This window comes from Silene latifolia, unplaced genomic scaffold (genome assembly GCF_048544455.1).
Source record: "Silene latifolia isolate original U9 population unplaced genomic scaffold, ASM4854445v1 scaffold_20.1, whole genome shotgun sequence".
In the NCBI taxonomy this organism is placed as follows: domain Eukaryota; kingdom Viridiplantae; phylum Streptophyta; class Magnoliopsida; order Caryophyllales; family Caryophyllaceae; genus Silene; species Silene latifolia.
The window spans coordinates 1,606,820-1,612,199 of NW_027413163.1; the positions used below are offsets into that span (position 1 = coordinate 1,606,820).

The 5,380-nt window shown below is 39.2% G+C and overlaps 1 non-coding gene across 1 annotated transcript; it reads right to left on the reverse strand.

Annotated features, from left to right (window-relative positions):
- Nucleotides 1-3,509: 3,509 nt before the first annotated feature.
- On the reverse strand, nucleotides 3,510-3,616 carry LOC141638600 (small nucleolar RNA R71). The gene has a single exon (XR_012542147.1). It is a non-coding gene; the product is annotated as a small nucleolar RNA R71 (small nucleolar RNA).
- Nucleotides 3,617-5,380: the final 1,764 nt, after the last annotated feature.

Consider the following 5,380-nt stretch of genomic DNA (forward strand, 5'->3'; position numbering starts at 1 on the left):
CCACCTTATACCAATCTTTCGATGTGGGACAATTCTACTATTTATATGTAGTATGTTCACCACACCTACTTATTTTTCAATGTAGGACAAAACATACTAAAAAGTACACAATTTTTCATATTAAGAAGTACACTATCTTTAATATGTGCAAATAACATGAAATTTATACTCTAATGATAGCATTTTTTACCACAAAGCTAATTATATTATTTCATAATTTTTTTAACGATATTTTTTTTTTTACAAATGAAATGTAAAAGTTTGATATAAAAATTGGAAATATCATTTAGAATATAATTTAGGAAATATACATATTATAATAATTAAAAAATTCTCCACTTTATTTTTTACATCAAAAATTATACTTTCCTAAATTTAATTTTGATGATGTGGACGCTCTCAGATCGCTCGAAAAAACTCTCTTTTATATATATACTAGATTTAATGCCCGTGCGATGCACGAGCGTATTTGTAGTATTCTACCGAGTAAAACGTAGTAACTGAAAAATGTTGAAACATGTATAAGTTAAAACACTTGTAAAAATTAATTTAGTTTTCTCTTCAAAGTCTTGCAAGATGATAGTATATGCGTTCTCCGTATTATATCAATGCAAAAGTGATTACTTGGTGGCTTACAACAAAACACATAGACTGTAAATTTCGGGACTTATAGCCGCAAATCCCCACGAACGAAAACTTTTTTAGACATAACTCAATATTTCTTATTCATAGTTGAATGTATAAAACCATGTTCCATCCTATTCATAACGATAATAATAAAACATTATCTTAGCCGTAAAATACTCTAAACTTTGTTAATTATGTTTTATAAAAAGTCTAACGGTGTACAACCACACCATGAAGACGATTGTAACTAAATGATACCGAATTTTAGTGGCACCATTGTTAATAAATATGGAGTAATTTTTAACTCTAAATTACCTTAGAATGTATGAAAATCATGGTTGTATATAGATACTCGTATATTCCTTCCCATCAAGAAACTTAGAATTACTATAGCAAGAGTTTGAATAGTGGATGTTTTTTGTTGGGAAAACTTTTGAAGATTTTATATTTGTTGTGATGTGAATGTGATACCCGATTAATTTACTTCTAATTCCCTCTTTCTTTTATGCATACCGACTCATATCGAGTCGGTTTCGGGTGTTTTTCCTTGCGTTTTGTGCCCAATGCCCGTACTTGTTACCTTGTGCATCCTTTTGTAGGAAACGACCCAAGTATGGAGAATTCGGGGCAAGAAAGGCACCCCATTGCCTTTACATGAAGAAGAGGTGAAGAAATGTTGAAGAGTGTGTTTTTTGACGGGCCGTGGCCGGTCTAGCCACCGGCAAAACACACCCCAGAATGACTTAAGATTTTGAAGAAAAGTTGAGGAATGTGCTTTGCCGGCGTGGCCGAAGAACCGCCCACCGGTAAAGCACAAACAGTGGAATTTATTTGAAGAATTTGGTGAAAAACAAGCTTGGCCTCGCCGCGGTAGGAACACCTGACGGTGGTCAACCGGCATTTCACACATCCAAAGTCTGAAGAAGGTGTTTTGCGGCAGGCGGAACCGCCCACCGCAAAACACGGATACGGATGTTTTAATTCTTTGCGGTTTTGCCGGTAGGAGCACCGGCTGCCGAGGCACCGGCAAAACGCAGCAGACGGGATTTTGGGCTTTTCTTCCTCTTTTCTTCCTAATCTTGTACAAGCCTATAAATACCCCCTCTTAAACCCTTTTGTACACATAACCCTAGATCTGAAAAACATTCCATATTATTGTAATACCTTCTTAATCAAGCACTAATCTTTCAATGATTATTATTAATATTTAGCAAGAATTAGTTAGTTCTAGTAATAGTCAATTGTTTACACTTGTTTGTTAAAGTTTGTATTGGGGATTTTGAAGGGTTTTCCTTCTTATTAATCAATCAAGCCTTCATCTTTCCTTTTGTTGGTATAATTTCTTTCCTTTCTTTTACTTGTTTATCATTTGTTTACATTTTCCTTGTCCTTTGATATTGCTATAACATTCATCATGTCTCCTCCTTGTGTTGTTTGCTTTTCTTCTCTATTTAGCATAATTTCCCTTAACATGAGTGAGTAGATTCCCTCTAGGGTTTAGGGTGATTCTTTATGGAATTTAGGGGCATGATTCTTTGAATATTTTGGTCTTTGGTGAAATTGTTTAACTTTCCTATTCATTGCACTCAAGGTGTTTGTTGATTTGCTCAAGTGAAAGCTTTTGCCTTTCTTCCTTTATTGCTTAATTCTCCCTTGGAATGAAAGTTTTTTGGGGGTCTTGATGTGTGTCTAGGAGGGGTGTGAGACTTAATGAAAATTAGTAGCCACCTTTAAGATAGCCAAGACATTGGTTCTTCATCTTAGGTTAATCTCTCACCATTGACCCTTTTTGATCTTCATGTTTGCCCCTAAACCATATTGATGACCCCGAAGGCCCTAGCTTTTAATTAACCGTATTCATTATCATCAACTTGTTTGTCTTTTGCTCTAGTGATTATAACCAAAACCCTTTCTTTTAAATTTTGATTAAACTTGACTCCTAATTGAACTTCGTAGCAACCCCCACCATCCTTGAGTTCGACCCCGACTAAATACTACGCTTTTTCGGGTTTTATAAATAGTTTTGGTATAGGAAGTAGACGACAAATTTCCTGCTATCAAATAGCGCCGTTGCCGGGGATGGCGTTAGGTTATGCTTAGTTTTATTTAGAGTCTTTGTTTTAATCTTGTCTCAATTGTCATTTTTGCTTTAGTAGTTGATTGTTGTTTGTAGAGTGTGTGTGATTTTTGCCTTTCCCTAGTGTGTAAAAACACTAGGAGACTTACGATTTGTCAAGTGTATGCCTAGAAGGAATCACCAAGCTCTCCTATTCAACTCCGACCCCGAAAGGCTTTTTAGAACCTTGAGGACTAGGACTCTTGAAAGAGTGAGGAACAATTCCACCCAAGCAAACATTGATCAACCAAACTCACACATCCCACAAAATTTTGATACAACAACTACGATTCAACCAAATACCACAATTGAGACTTTAGTAGAGAACCCCTTTCATAACTTCCTTAATTACAATAGTCCACCTCAAACACCACCACATCAAGAACCGAACCACCCACCACAAATGGCTCTTAGAGATCACAACCGGCCTAACCATAATGATTCATGTAATCCCATCAACTTTGGCACTTTGGCCCCAAACAATTTTGAAATGCACCCCGCCCAAGTCGGGTTAGTTGAGAAGGACTTGTTTGGAGGTCATCTTGAGGAGGATGCCCATGCTCATCTCCGGAAGTTTAAGAGGAAAGTATCAATGATGAAGAAGAATGGGGTGTCCGAAGACACCTTGAGAATGATGTTGTTTCCGTTTTCATTGACGGGCAAAGCGGACTGGTGGTTGAACATTCACCCACCGGATACTTTCACTACTTGGGATGACTTAGCCCAAGCATTTATGGCCAAGTACTACCCTTCCTCAAAGATCGCGATGCTCCGCAACGAGATCCATACGTTCCAACAAGAGGATGGGGAGTCCTTAGGTGAGGCTTGGGACCGTTATCAAGATTTGATAGCAAGTTGCCCCCACCATGGAATACCGGAATGGTACATTACTCAAACATTCTTCCAAACTCTACTACCAAGAACTAAGGAGATGGTAAATGCCTCCGCGGGGGGAGGTTTTGACCACTTGAATGATGAAGAGGGCACGGCATTGATCAAAAAAATGGTAGACTCGGAGGCAAACTATGGTTCTAGAGGGAACATGCTACGAAGGAACGGGAAATATCCTAAGGAAAATGCCTCCAACTCCGAGACAAATGCCAAGCTCGACTTGCTCACAAAGCAATTTGAGAAGTTTTCAAAGAATCAAGTGAACCAAGCCGCGACCTCATATGGGCCGCCCATGGAAGAAGTTGCTCAAGTCGCGAGTTGTGAACTTTGTGGAGGAAGTGGTCATACATATGACTTGTGTGGCAACAATTACAATGGTGCCTATGAAGAGAATGCCCAAGAGGTGAACGCTTTTCAAAGTTACAACAACAATCCTAGACCACCAAGGCCTCCTTACAACAACCCAAACACCTACAATCCAAATACCAATTTCTACCACCCCGGGTTAAGAAACCACCCCAACTTTAGTTACAAAAGCACCAATGTTCAAAACCCCCAACATCTCCAACCACAAACCCAAACCAATCCACCCGGTTTTGCTCAACCAAGGGGAATTCTCCCAAACCCAAGAAATAATTTTGGAAATCAAAACCAATGGTCAAGCAACAATCCACCCCAAAACTATGGCAACCAACAACAAGGGCACCAAGAGTTTGGAGGAAACCAAAGCAACCAAGGGTTTTACCAAGGGAATCAAGTAAATCAAGCAAATCAAGGATTTGGGCAAGGGTATGTTCAAGGGTCTCAGGAACAAGGTCAAGGATCAAATTTCAACAACTATGGTCCGAGAGGTAACCTACAAGTGGGGCAAAACAACAACCAAGGTCCCAATGCTAGATATGACTATGGGTTCCCTTTACCCATAGCCAACCAACCTCATCAAGAACCCCAAGGTGAGCTCTCTCAAGTGGAGCTTTTGAAGATGATTAAGAACATGCAACTTCAACATAGCCAAGAGATAGCTAACTTTGCAAAAGCTACTCAACAAGAACAAGCAAACTTGAGAGCTACATTTCTTAAGGACATGAGGGAAATGGAATCTAGGATGGCTTCTCATGCTATGGCTAACCCTCAAAGGCCACCCGGTGGTTTGTTGGCTCAAGGACAAAGCTCCAAAGATGCCTCAAATAGCCACCATGCTCATGCGGTAGTGCTAAGGAGTGGTTTAGAGCTTGAGGACCCTTACAAAGACCTTGAGTTGGAAGTTGATGAAGATCCCAAGGGGAATGAGGTAGAAATGGATGATGAAGAAGAAAGCTCAACCATTGAGGCTTCGGGTAAAGCTAATGAAGACACCAAAGGAAAGAAAGCTTGTGAAGATTTGACTAGAAAAGGAATTCAAGTGGACAAGGATGTTGATGGATATGTGGAAGACCTCCCTTATGAGGAGGAAGCTATTGAAGAAATACCTTTGCAACATTCTAAAAAGGTAACAAAAAGTTCGGCTCCTCCAAAGGTATCTTCCAATTCCCAACTTGTTTCTAAAATCCCTTACCCTTCAAGAGCCATAAAGAGTAGGGAAAACCTCAAGTATGCCAAATTTTGTGATATGCTTGAGAAACTTGAGGTTACCCTACCCTTTACGGAGGTGATAATGAACATGCCAACCTACTCAAAATTTTTAAAAGACATTTTAACAAGGAAAAGAGTCTTGGGTGACCAAGAAATAGTGGCTATGGAAGAAGC